The 12030-nt window shown below is 32.8% G+C and overlaps 1 protein-coding gene across 1 annotated transcript in view; it reads right to left on the bottom strand.

The window, feature by feature from the left end:
• Nucleotides 1–12030, bottom strand: part of LOC122796810 (ATP-dependent translocase ABCB1-like) — a 1504949-nt gene that overhangs the window by 1133097 nt on the left and 359822 nt on the right. The gene's annotated exons all lie outside the window — the stretch shown is intronic.

Genomic DNA, 12030 nt, shown 5'->3' with positions numbered 1-12030 from the left:
AAGTCATAAGAGTATTTATTAAATATATACAGGCTTCCTTAACATGTTGCAGTTAAAGTGCATGTCTGTCAACATTAATGATTTAAATAATGGTTGTAAGAGAAATAACTTAAGTAGATTCCTGAATTTGCATGAACCTCAGGTTGTTTTTTATTTTTGCAAGAAACATACTTATTGCAGGAGGATATAACTAAACTCAATACAAAACAATATGTTGTTATCGATATGTTGTTATAAGCAGTAATCAATTCAAACAAAAAAAAGAGAGAAGTAGCCATATCGTGGAGAAACTCTTTACCCACACTTATTATAATTAGTGATTATAATGATGATGACAAAAGCATGCTTTGTTTACTGACAGTAAAACATAATGGAGATATTTATACTTTTATAAATCTATACTTGATTCCAAATATTGGAGTAAAACAGTTAAATTACAATTATCTAAAATAATTCAGCTCTCAAAAGGAAACATAATTATGACTGGGGACTTCAATTGCATAATGACAGATGAAGATTCTAGTACTAAAAAACAAAATAAGAATATCAACTCCAGCTAAGGAATTACAAACATTTATAGACTTGTTATCGCTTAAAGATATTAATGAGTTTGCTGACTTAGACTGTTTATTCAATACTCACTTTTCTCCCTCACAGATCTTATTCTAGAATTGACAGAGCACACCTTTCCAATAACCTAATAACTAAACTGAGTAAAGTTAGGACAATCTCATGTCCACTTTCAGACCATAACACTTTAACCTTTGAATTAGAGCTGAATATATACAAAAAAAAATCTCAGTCAAAAGGATTCCAGCATATATTACAAACTTAAAATATTTTATAGAATTCTATAATAAAGAGATGCAAACATTTTTAGTAATTAATTACAAAGCTGATATTTCTGAAACATATGTATGAGATGCTCTAAAAGCTTACCTATATGGTAGAATAACAAACTGGAATGCTGATAAAAAAGGACAATGGGACTAAGACTTGACTGATATACAAGAGAAAACTGATAACATACAACAGAACATGCAAAAAAGTCAAGAAAAAATGATGAAAGAAATAGCTGAGTTAAAATTTAAATACTTGGATATTTTCAATCACAAAACTTAGATACAGTTGGAAAGGATAAAGTTAATTAACTACTCTATTAAGCCTAAATTCATGCACAGATTAGCTTCCAAAGCTAAATTGATTGATAAGTCTAAACATATTAAAGAAATGTTTCTTCCAGGAAGTAAAAAAAACATAACTGATGTAGATGACTTCTTAAAGATTTTTAGAAATCACTTTAATAAAACTAATCAATGAAATTGCATTGGATTCACAAAGTTTAATTAAAACATTTATTAAAAGGCATATTAAGAATAGACTAACAGATTGCCTAAGGAAGTAATAGATAAACCTATTTTGTTGGCTGAAATCAAAGATCAAATCAAAAAAACTAAAACCAAACAAGGTGCCAGACAATGGCAGAATAATATCTGAACTATATAAAATAATGCCAAAGGAAGAAATTCATATTTTGCATAAAGCCTTTATTTTACCTAAAGAATCCTTTGAAATTCCACCATCATGGAAATATACATTTATATCTCCACTTTTAAAGGTGGATAAAAACCCAGCAGAATGCACTTCATATAGGCCTATTTAACTTTTAAATATTGATTACAAAATATTTATGGCCATACATGCTGCCAAAATGCATTTTCTACCGAGTTTAATTGACAAAGATCAAACAGGATTTATTTTAAATAGAAACACATATAAGTTTAAAAGAATCCTATCCATTATTGATTTTGCAGACAGTAATAAACAAGGATTGGCTTTATTAAGCTTGGAATTACATAACAGTTTTGACACTGTTGTCTTAAAGGAATATAACTTTTCATTACATTTCTCTCAACTTATTAACTCACTTTATAACAATTCAGTGACTTATATAAAAACTGGTTCATATTTGTCAGAATCTATACCAGTTACTAAGGGGACTAAACAGGGCTGCCACTATTATTTACTTTAGTCATGGGACCTTTTGCTAACTTCATAAGATTAAGAGTGGATATTAAAGGAATACAAATAAATATAAACCTAAATTTGAAAATCTTGTTTGCAGAGGATATCCTTCTGACATTAAAAGATAATAGAAACTCCTCAATGCAGTATTTAATGCTGTAAAGACTTTTCAGAGAAAATCTAGATTTACTTTTAATGAAAATAAAACAAAAATTCTGCTTATTAACGAAAGCGTAAAAGATATGGAAGATAGACATTCCAAATATGTACCACAGGATGGTAAACTAAAGTACTTAGGAATAATATTGAACGGAAACATTAAAAGCGCAATAGGGGATAATTATAAAAACATTTTAGACAGTATAAATACATTAGTAAACAAATGGAATAAATTTGTATTTACAATGGAAGAAAGACTTTCCATTATAAAAATGGTAATACTACCGAAAATTTTATACGTAATATAGTCATTATCTCTATCTCCAACTAGTAAACACATCAAATAATTAAATTCCCTAATATTAAAACTTCTGTGGTACCCAAATAAGCCAATATTAAGTATAAGTCATCATGTAAGGGACTGGTCTTCAGGTGGAATTGGATTGCCGGAAATAGAACTTTACTCAGTAGCTTCAATTGTTAAGACAATTTTCTTATGGCTTAATAAATATTATTCAGCAAAATGGAAAGTTATTCTGGAGAGTATGTATATGGATTCTATTCAGATACACACTATGTATCTGAATGAAATAATTAATAATAGCTTCATATGGATGTTAAAACTTTACATGTTAGAAAACAGAAATACTGAGTTTCACTCCATATATATAACTTCAGTGTTAGACATTATACATACACATTATATTTATAAACACCCAGACATTAATGTTTGGCTATTTTTTATACTTCCAATTGTATTTACATAAAACTTGTATACTTTTAACTTGGAAACAATGCATGAACTTTGAGAAAATAATTAGATTTTTTGGCATCAGCTCATGGATAGAAATAAAATACAAAACAGAGAAAGCATAACAATAATATTTAATTTGGATAAATAACCAGTGATGTGTCCAGTAAAGACTCCTTCTGCAATTTGTTTGGAGTTACATGTATCGGTAACATACCTAAGTACAATTGTAAAGTCTTTTTTATAAGACCCATTGCTCCTAGTACTACTGGAACTCTCTGGGTATCCTTCTTCCACATTGCCCTTGTTTATGCCTGCAAATCCTGGTATTTTATCACTTTGTGTCTCTCTCTGTACGTAAGAATATGTAGTCACTGGGTGCAGCAATTTCAATGATGAATGCAACTTTTCTTTTCTTTTCATAGACTACTATATCTGGTTTTCTCGTATCTATTATTTAAACTGTTGGTAATGTGTGATTCCATGTGATATAAACTTCATCATTTAATATAATGCTTTGTGGCTCATTTTTCCAGTGTTTTTCAGCCACTTAAAAGTCATGTTTGCACAATCCCCAATGAAACAGTTTTGCCACATTATTATGCCTTTCAGTATACAGTTCTTCTGCCATTAGTATATCACAACCAGCTACAAGATGTGCGAATGTTTCTAATTCTGTTTTACAAAACCTATTTTTGTCTTTTTTTCCATATTCAATGGACTTTGTAAAAAAAATTAAGTAGTCCACTATCTTGAACCACCAATATTAACCTTTTGTCTTTTGGTTTAAATTCACCTCTTCTTAACTATTCCTGCATTTGATCTTGATCAACATGAGGTTGTCCCAAGAGTTTTCTATACTCGCAACTATATTTAGCATTTTTCTCATTTTTGCCTTCTCATCTGACCCTTCACCTTATATTCTTTCTTTTGTTTTTCCACACATTCAGTTGCTACTTGATTTTTATCTACTTCTAGTCTGATTTCCATTCCCGCTTGACACCGATAAGCTTCTGCTAAACTAAGCAGGGAAGTCATCTTAGACTTATTCTCTTCATGTTTCAAAACTTTCACTACATTTGGGTCTTGTGAGTTCAGCAGATATGTATGCAGTCCCACACCTGCAGATCTATACAGGTAACCAATTTTGAGGAGGTCTATACCTCCTTCAGGATTGGGAATATATAATCTCGGTATGCAATGATTTTTACAAATCATATGATCAGCATGAAATATCCTTCTTGTTTCCCTGTCTAACCTCTCCAACACTTTTTGGGGTCAATCAATCACTCCAAAACTGTAAGATAGGACAGGAACAGCACATTTGTTTATAGCTTGAACTTTGTTCCTAGATGTCAGTCCTGTTTTCAGTATTAATTTAAGTCTTCTAAAATATTCCATACTAAGTTTTATTCTCATTTGTTCATGTTTTATTGTTGGTCGTTCATCAATTTCCAAATATTTATATCCTCCTTCTTGTTCAAGGTCTTTTATATCACATTATTGTCACAAACTGATGTTTTCTTGGTGCTCCAACTTTCCTGCTTTAAAAGTTGATTTTGTACATTTATCAAAATCAAATGTCATTCCTATATCATCTGAAAAAATTTTGACCACTTGTACTTGTGCTTTCAATTCCTCGTCTGATGAACTATACAGTTTTAAATCATCTGCAAAAAGAAGATCTTTACACTTTGTTTTCTGGGAGCCATACTATAGCCATGACCAAATCTGTTAAGCTGACAGCTTAATGGGTTAAGGACAAGTCAAAAGAGCAGCAGTGACAGTCACCCTGGAATATCCTTCTTTGAATTTTTATCCCTGGAAGAATAATTTGTCCTTTTTCAAGGCTTAGCTACAAAGTGGTTTGCCATTGTTTCATGGTTGCTGTAACATAATCAATCAGTGTATGATGTATCTTATACATTTTTAAGCATACTTTTATCCATGAATGCGGTATATTCTCAAATTCTTTGTAGTCTAGCCATGCCATATTTAGATTCTTCCCCTTTTTACAGTTCTCCATTATGACTTTATTTAACAAATGATCCTATGTTCTATATGAATTTTATTACCCTTTTGTTCTATTGCCATGATTGAGTTTTCTTCTAAATGACTATAAACTCTGTCAGCATCCATTCCAGTGTATAGTTTATATGACGTCAGAAGTCAAGTTATTGATCTATAGCTTTTAGGATAGCTTGCAGGTTTGCTCTTACGTAGGAGCATTGTTTTTCCTGTTGTTAACCAAGCTGGTGTCTGTTCAGGGTGCCCATACAAATAGTTCTTACTCCTGCCTATATCTTCATGCAAAGATGTTAACACTTTTAGCCAGAAGTTAGGTAATGCATCTGGGCCTGGGTTAGGAGCTTTTCTTAGCTTTGTTTCAGTCTCTGTAGATGATACTTCATTCCATTTCATATAATGTACATTTGAACTTCTTATTTTTTCTTTTACTTCTATCCAATGTTCCACAGGATCTTCATAAATATTTCTCCAAAATGTACATATTTCTTCTTTATTTGGTGGTGTATCAATTCATTTTGCCTTGTTCCCTAATTCTCTATAAAACTTTTTTAGGCATCAATAAATTGCGTATTTTGTACTTTTGCTTTGTATTTATGTACATATCATATTATCTAAGCTTTTTCTGCCTATGCTGATATTTTTAGTTTATTATTTGCAATAGTGCATGACAGATCCTGACCTGTTATAATATTGCATGTTGCTTTTATCATGTCTGTCTTTCTGAGTATTTTTGCTGATCTGTTCCCTTATATATACTCTTCTAACAGGCTGACACTTCTTGTCTTAATTGTTTTATAGTTTTTCTGTTTGATACTTCCATGATGGCATTCAATTTCTCCTTTTCCTTTACTGCCCTGTGGTCTTATGGTATGATTTGATCTGTTATTAATTTAGCTGTGCAGTAACATATCTTATTTACTTCTGTTATATTGCATGAATTTCTATGGTTAGTCCTAATTACTATGTTCATTTGTTTTATCAATCTTCTAACTTTTGGGGTTTTATTGGCCTTCTGTAGTCTATTTCTTTCATTGCTCTAAATATGTCTGTCCATCTCTAATAAATCAAGCAACTCTTCTCTTAGATCATTTTCTTCTAAACTGATGGCACATTCTTTGTTCTCCGTTTCCTGCGGGCATTCTATAGAAATTTCCAGAGTATCTTCCTGTGCCATGTTCTCTTCAGTTTCATCCTGTGTCATCCACTACTCTTTCATATGCAAGCTCACTGGCCTATCACTCCACAACATTGACTTCATCAGAGTTGACACAGCTTAATGTTCCTTCTCTTGCTGACTAACTCCAACTGAACGTTTGTACTGGTTTCCTGTGGAAGGCTCCAAAGTATCTTCATATTACATTTTCTACACTAAATCCTTCACTTCGCAGGTAATCCATAATCTCAGTTTCTATTTCTTTAACTTCTCCATTACTAATCCCATTTTCTACTTTTCTTTTTTGTTTTCTTATTTTTTTATACTGTAAAATTTTCCATGTCCAGATGCCTTTGTCTATATTTCTCTTCAAATATATTTGGTGCTGCTTTTTTTTGTATTGATTAGTTTTGCTTTCTCCTTTGCATAAATATCACACCATACTAAATCTGTTTTTCTTTCCTGTGTCCATATTTCTTCTTCAGATGTCTCATTCTCCTCCTGTTTCTCCTTACTCTGGGGACTCATTGTGCTATCATGCTGTGATATGACCTGTGTTAGACTTTCTACACTAAATCTTTCACTTTGCAAGTATTCCATAACTTCAGCTTCTAATTTTTTTAACTTCTACTTGACTAATCTTCTGTTCTACATTCCCTCTTTGTGATAGGGTTGCTACCTGTCCCACTTTGCAAGGGACAGTCCCTCTTTGGGCATTTGTGTTCTGCAAAACAATTGTAAAAATGGCAAATGTCCTGAGATTTTAGGACAAAATTATTTTCTATATTTTATGTAATAGTTGCATAAAACAGTTATTCTGTATCTGAAATATAAGAAACAAAATGAGCAACTAAAATGCTACAAGAATAAGCTGTTATTTAGGCAAAAAAATGAAGTTCTGTTTTTTTGTACTGGCCGTAGGTATGTTTTGGCCTGCAAAATCTGACATTTGTACCAAAAATGTCCCACTTTAGGCATTTGAAAGGATGGCAACCCTACTTTTTGATCTTATATTTTTATTATGAACTTTTCCATATCTGGATGCCTTTGCCTGTACTTTTCTTTGAATATCTTTGGGGCTGCCTTTTTTTGTGTTGATTAATTTGGTTTCTCCTTTGCATAAATAATGTACCATATCAGATCTTTCTTTCTTTCTTTCCCATGTCCATATTTCTTTTTATACCTTTCAAAAGTCTTTAGGTTTTCTTCTTTATATTTTTGAACTTCCTCAGTTGCTTCTTTTTCCAAACGGCCCAAGGTCTCTTGGTCTATATAGTGTTTTTCATGGATCTGTTGTATTAATGAACACAAATTTGCATTTGAAGCATCTCACAGTTTTTCTTGTGGATGTATTTTTCTTTCCTCTAATTTCTCTCTTAATCCTTTTGTATGTCTTCTGTCAGGAAATTCTGGGCTTCTTGCATAATAGTAACAATGTATACTTTCTTTTGTTAACTTAATAGTCCACTCTGTCTTCTGTATGGCTCTTTTTTGGCCTATCAGTTTTGTGATTTTTGTGGACTGCTACTTCCTTCTTACAGGGGGGCCATCCTCCCCCGGGGCTTGGCTTAGCCCCATTGTAAGAATGTTTTCATGTCTTGAGGATTCTATAGTGTCATTTTTCCAGTCCTGGCACCAGTGTGCCCACCAGGACTGGGCACTTTTTTATCCTGGGTCTTGTGCACCCAGCTACTGTATCTTTTTTTATTTTTTAACCTAATTCTTTCCCTGATATATGCTATATAAAATACCGTCTATATATCACTGTCAACTTGGTGAGATTTTGTGAAAAACAGGGTCTGCCTCATGAAGGTACTCACCAAAACTTGAGGATGAATTCAGTTCCAGCAACTCTACTCTCCTTTGCTTGCAGTGTCCATAAGGAAGCCCATCCTTATGTCTGAGATAAAGTATGTTCCCTTTATCTGGTAGTTATGCCCCATCTTACATGTTCTGTCTTTATTATCAACTACTCCCGTGACATAACACCTTTAATACCTTAGGTATCCATACTGCATCCTCCTCCTGTCTCTTCTCTTTCTAATGAAAAGAATACAGGCTCTTTAATCCTTTCTTTATATTACATCCCCTCTATCCCCATACATCTTCATTGCTATCTTTGCACTCTCTCCAACAGTGTCACCTCTTTTTTTTATTTTTTTTAAAACTTCCAGAATTGCAAACAGTATTCTCACTGAAGTCTTACAAAGGCTGAAAGGAGGAGAGGATGGGCAATATTACATTCCTGTCACACATACCTCTAAAGTGTACTGCATTACAAGGATCTCTCCTCATTCTGACTCTTAAAACATCCACATTCCTCATTGTTCCACACTGAAAAGGTCTGACACACATTTCGTGTTAAGCATTTTTTAACTGATATCTTTGGTGAATAATACTGAATTATGTTAATCAAAAGACTGTTTTATTAGCATAAAGTAAAACATTTTAACCATCCTATGATCTTCAAAGTTTATGTTTAGGAAAGCATATAGTAGGTGCTCCACATTTAGCCTATTTGTTCCACATTATGAGAGGTAGCATTCCATATTCGGGAGATGGATGTCTAAAAATCCTATCATAATAAAATCTCTTCCCTAAAGGTAATGTTATAACTTCCATCTTTCCTTCAATCACTTGATAACAAATGATAACTTACTTTGTTAATCTTAATACAGATAATCAGGTGCAAGCCTTGTTGGAATATTTCCAATTTTCGTTCTAGGGTCCAACACAAAACTACTTTTTAACCATAATTACTGCCATGTTTCTTGCTATGATTATATTTTTGCACCATCTATTTTTGTTAACCAGTAACCCTAGTGTCCTTGTCTACATACATGTACAATACCCAGACTCTTTACATTACCTCCAATGTTTTAACAAAAGATATCCATTTGTAAATGCAGTTAAATAAAAGTTGTGCTCTTACCATAAAGATAGACTCGTGCTGTCTAATTTTAATCTGGTTCAACCTTTGGGTTGTTGGATCAAAACTGATCCATCCTCAGCACCTTTTTTAAGGCTTTAAATCCAGGGCTCTGACTGCTTCCCTACCCATAATTCACTCCACTTCACTTTAGTAACTCAGATCAAATTTGCCAGATATATCATCTAATGGAGAGATGATAAATCTGGAAGCAAAGCACAGTAGTACTGCTGAAAATGAACTCTCATCCTCAAGTCTTGGTGAGTACCTTCATGAGGTGGACCCTGTTTTTCACAAAATATCACCAAGATGACACTGATATATAGACTATATTTTAGACATAAGTAGGTTAAAAATACAAAAGATAGCTGGGCGCACAACACCCAAGATAAAATAGTACCCAATCCTGGTAAACGCACTGGTGCTAAGATTGGAAAAAACTGACAGTGTAGAATCCTAAAGATACAAACATATTCCTACTATGGGGCTTGGCCAGGCTCGGGGGGGGGGGGGCTTTAACTCTGTTGTAGAAAAAAGAGGTAGTCCACAAAAATCAGAAAAACCAATAGGCTAAAAAAGAGCCATAAAGATGATAGACTATTGAGGATAAGAAAATCATTATGTATTGTTACTATTATGCAAGAAGCCCAGAATTTCCAGACAGAAGATATACAGAAAGATTAAGAGAGAAATTAGAGGAAAGAAAAATACGTGCACAAGAAAAACTGTCAGAAGCTTTAAATGCAAATTTGTGTTCATCAGTACAATAAATTTATGAAAAAATTATATAGACCAAGAAACCTTGGGCCATTTGGAAAAAGAAGCGACTAAGGAATTGCAAAAATATAAAGAACAAAATCTAGTGATTTTTGAAAGGTATAAAAAAGTAATATGGACATGGGGAAACAAAGTATGATTTGACACAGTATATTATTTATGCAAAGGAGAAAACCAAATTAATCAATACAAAAAAGCACCCCCAAAGGTATTCAAAGAGAAATAGAGGCAAAGGCATCCAGATATGGGAAATATCACAATACAAAAAATAAGATCACAAAGAGGGAACGTAGAACAGAAGATTAGTAATGTAGAAGGTAAAAAACAGAAGCTGAAGTTATGGAGTAACTGTTAAGTTAAGGATTTAGTATGCATATGGAAAGTCTAACACAGGTTATATCACAACATGAAAGAAGATAGAGTCCCCCAAGTAAGGGGAAATAGGTGGAGCAGGAGGTATCTAAAGAAGAAATATGGACATGGGGAAGAAAAAGAGATTTAATATGGTACAATATTTATGCAAAGGAGAAAGCAAAACTAAATCTATACAAAAAGAGCTACACCAAAGAGATTTGAAGAGAAACATAGTCAATGGCATCTGGATATGGAAAATTTTACAATGCAAAAAATAAGAAAACAAAGAGGAAAAGCAGATAAGAGGATTAGTAAAGGAGAAGTTAAAGAAATAGAAACTGAGGACATTACCTGTGAAGTGAAGGATTTACTGTAGAAAATCTAACTCTGATAATACCACAGCAGGATAGAGCAATGGATCCTCAAATTAAGGAGAAACCAGTGGAGCAGGAAACATCTGATCTGTTGCCATATGAAGATACTTTAGAACCTTCCAGAGGAAACCAGTACAAAAGTTCAGTTGGCTGTTGCACAGCAGCAGAAGGAACAGGAACCTGTGATAACTCTGATACAGTCAATGTTGTGGAGTGACAGGCCAGTGAGTTCCCATATAAAAGAGCAATGGATGATACAAGATAAAACTGAAGAGAACGTGGCACAGGAAGATGCTCTACAACTTTCTATAGAATGCCCACAGGAAATGGAGAACAAAGAATGTGCCCCCACTTTAGAAGAAAATGATCAAAGAGAAGAGTTGCTTGATTTAATACAGATGGACAGACATATTAAGATCAATGAAAGAAACAGACTACAGAACGTCAATAAAACTCAAAAAGTTAGAAGTTTGATACAACAAACACAGTAATTAGGACTGTTCATAGAAATTCATGTGATATAACAGAAATAAATAGGATATATTACTGTGCAGCTAAATTAATAAAACAGATAAAGTATTACAACAAAAGCACAGGGCAGTAAGGAAAAGGAAGGGGAGAAATCAAATGCCATCATAGAAATATCAAATAGAGAAAACTATAAAACAATTACATACATGTATAATGGTACCATAAGTTCTTGTTGAAGTTTTCTCAGGTCATTGTTGCTAATTCTGTCTTCTCCCTGTGCTTTGTTTGGATCCAGTTTGCACAGTTCTTTATCAATACATTCTAATTTGATTCCAGTATTTGGGGCTACCTGGATATCACTAGAACAACTTATCACACCTTTTTGTGCAGCCAAACTGTTTTGCGTAAGATTTTGTAACTACATCCATAATCTGTTGTGTCTGAGAATAAATTTTAGAATCGGCACACAGTTTATCAATTTATGTGTCCTTACTCCTTCCACATCTTATGTATCTATAAAAAGGTTTCCTATTATGCTCAATATCTTTATATACATTATCTTCAAATTATTCTTGATCTATTTATTTATTTATTTATTGACATTTGTTAACTGGGTTAGTCCAGCTGGGTCAGAAACCCATTTTCAGTGGAGACCCAAGGAGAAAAGCTCCAATTATATTTAATATACATGTTATCAGATAATACAAGATAAATTTAGTTAAATTCAGTGTACATTTTACAAAGATAAACAATTTACAGTTAGTTACATTCATTTAACATTTTGCAGAAAAAAGATTCCCATTTAGTCTACAGTATGAGAAAGTTGTGTAGTAATATTAAAACAAGGCCCACACACATCTAGAATTCTCTAGCCATATCTAAGGATAAATCAAAAAGAGGGGTAATATATATATATATATATATATATATATATATATATATATATATATATATATATATATAATAGGATGGGCAGAGAAGGAATTAAGAGTAGGATAGTATGCCAGCA

Source organism: Protopterus annectens, chromosome 3.part0, assembly GCF_019279795.1.
Source record: "Protopterus annectens isolate FY-2018-M chromosome 3.part0, PAN1.0, whole genome shotgun sequence".
Taxonomy (NCBI): Eukaryota; Metazoa; Chordata; order Ceratodontiformes; family Protopteridae; genus Protopterus; species Protopterus annectens.
This window is presented reverse-complemented; position numbering and strand designations above follow the sequence as displayed.